The sequence below is a fragment of the Gossypium raimondii genome, chromosome 12 (assembly GCF_025698545.1).
Source record: "Gossypium raimondii isolate GPD5lz chromosome 12, ASM2569854v1, whole genome shotgun sequence".
Taxonomy (NCBI): Eukaryota; Viridiplantae; Streptophyta; class Magnoliopsida; order Malvales; family Malvaceae; genus Gossypium; species Gossypium raimondii.
Genome location: NC_068576.1, coordinates 31,816,783 through 31,819,514, shown reverse-complemented (window position 1 = coordinate 31,819,514; position 2,732 = coordinate 31,816,783). Strand labels below are relative to the sequence as shown.

At 36.1% G+C, this 2,732-nt stretch overlaps 1 non-coding gene across 1 annotated transcript; it reads left to right on the top strand.

Annotated features, from left to right (window-relative positions):
* The first annotated feature begins 1,895 nt into the window (after positions 1 to 1,895).
* Positions 1,896 to 2,002, top strand: LOC128035715 (small nucleolar RNA R71). Its single transcript, XR_008192266.1, has one exon. It is a non-coding gene; the product is annotated as a small nucleolar RNA R71 (small nucleolar RNA).
* Positions 2,003 to 2,732: the final 730 nt, after the last annotated feature.

Below are 2,732 nucleotides of genomic sequence, written 5' to 3'. Positions count from 1 at the left end.
GAGCTACCTCGACTGTATCGTATGGGAAGACGTTCAATACCATAAAAGAGTTTGATCTGTTTGCATCAAGCTCCAAAGTGGCAACTCGTGGATCCATTTTGTCTATCAATACCTTGTCCCCAACCTTAAATTGGTTCGTTCCATTCACATGATCATCATGGTGTCGCCTTGGCTCTTCATCGTGCTTTTTCGGTTTCTCCCTGACATGTGTTTGCCATTCATCTAGCTCATAGATTTGTAACATTCGTTCATCATAAACCGTTCTGTTTCTATTGCATTGACTGAAACATGGCTTTATTATATTTTTCCGAGGGATTTCCTACAAAGAAGCTTGAGCCACATGGTCACTAACATTAACAGAAGATTTAAAATCATCTTGATCACTAGATGTTCTGACAAAATCACGAGCTTGAAGGGTAATCGATTTGTCACCTACACAAAGTACTAACTCACCCGTACCAACATCAATTATAGTTCTGGGAATTGCTAAAAAGGGTCATCCTAAAATTAAAGGTACCTCACTATCCTCATCCATGTCTGAAACAACAAAGTCGACAGGGAATATGAATTTATCGATTTTAATAAGTACATCTTCAATAACACCCCTAGGATATCTAATGGTTTTATCCACTAATTGAATACTCATCCTAGTTTGTTTGGGTTTCCCAATACCTAATTGCTTAAACATTTTATAGGGCATGAATTAATACTAGCCCCTAAATCAACCAAAGCATTATCAATATTCAAACTACCAATTAAACAAGGAATAGTAAAACTCCCTAAATCTTTCAATTTGTTGGGTAGTTTATTCTGTAGTATGGCCGAGCAAACTGCATTTAGCTCCACAGTCGACGAATCATCTAACTTCCTTTTATTTGCTAAAAGCTCCGTTAAAAATTTGACATAATTAGGCATCTGTGAAAGAGCTTCAACAAACGATAAGTTAATATGTAATTTTTTCAGGAGTTTAAGAAATTTACCAAATTGTCCGTTCATGTGGTCTCTCTTCGTCACATTAGGATATGACACTCGAGGTTTATATTCCTTACCAACCAGTTTTTACTCTTTTTGGCTTACCTCAACCTTATCGTTATTTACCACAATTTCTTGTCTCAGTTCTGGTTCAGATTCAACTAACCCTTCTTCATCTCGCACAGTAATTGCATGAAGTTTCTCCATTGGGTTAGTTTCGATATTGCTAGGAAAACTACCTTGTGGTCATTCTCAAATTAACTTAGCAAGTTGACCGATTTGGTTTTCAAGCCCTTGAATCGATGCTTGTTGATTTTTAAGTGCTGCTTCAGTGTTTTGAAAGTGGGTTTCTGACACTGAGATAAACTTCATCAACATTTCCTCAAGGTTTGGCTTCTTCTCTTGCTAGTAAGGTTGTTGTTAGAAACCTGGAGGAGCTTGTACTTTCTGATTTCTTTGACCACCCAAGAGAAATTGGGATGGTTCCTCCAACTTGCATTATAGTGGTTACTATAATGGTTATTTTGAGGCCTAGAATTATTACCCATATAATTGATTTGTTCGTTCTTTGTGCTAAGACTGTAGGGTAAACATTTTGGATTGTTCATTCCTCCTTCATTCATATCGCATTGCATCACCGAATGTACCTGCTTAGAAACATATAAACTAAAAATATTCTTATTTAATAGTTCTACCTGATTCGATTACATCATGACCGCATCTAAGTTAAAAACACCAGCTGCTTTCATCGGCTTCGTCCTCATGACTTGCCACTGATAATTATTCAGTGACATCTCCTCAATAAATTCATAAGCCACTTTGGTGTTTTATTATTCAGAGTTTCACCAGCTACTACATCGATCAACTGCCTAGTTGAGGGATTCAAACCATTGTAGAAGGTTTGAACCTGTAGCCATAAAGGTAACCCATTGTGGGGGCACCTTCTCAATAAATCCTTGTTTCTCTCTCATGCATCATATAAAGTCTCTAAATCAATCTGCACAAAGGAAGAGATGTCATTCCTCAATTTGGTTGTCTTAGCCGGTGGAAAATACTTCAGGAGAAACTTTTCAATCATTTGAGCACATGTGGTGATGGAACCTCGTGGTAAAGAGTTCAACCACTATTTTGCTTTGTTCCTCAGCAAGAAAGGGAATAACCGTAAGTGAATGGCATCGTCAATGAAGCCATTTATCTTGAAATTATCAAAAATTTCAAGAAAATTAGCTAAATAAGTATTTGGATCTTTGTCTTGCAAACCATCAAACTGAACAAACTGTTGAATCATCTTAATAGTATTCGTCTTCAGTTCGAAATTATTAGCAGCAATAATGGGTCCCACAATACTTGATTCAGCCCTAGTTAGAGTGGGCTTGACATAATTGTACATAGTACGAGAAACAAAATCTGGATTTGCAAGATTTGCAGCAATTGCAAGAGGTAGCTGATTATTCTGGTTATCACCCATCTCCTCAATAATAATGTCTTCTTGTTCGTCTACTATATTCTGCCAACTTTGCCTTACATCTCTACGATTTCTGCAAGTTGTACTCTCAATTTCACTGTCAAATAACAATGGTCCCGACCAAGTTCTTCTAGTCATAAACTAAATGAACTTGCTAGAAGCAAATAAAAGAAAAAATTAGACTGTAAAAATTAAACTAAAAATAAAAATTATAATAAAAATAAAAATGGCTAAATTAATAAAAATCAAGTATTCATAATATTTTAGTTCCCGGCAACGCCGTCAAAAACTTGAT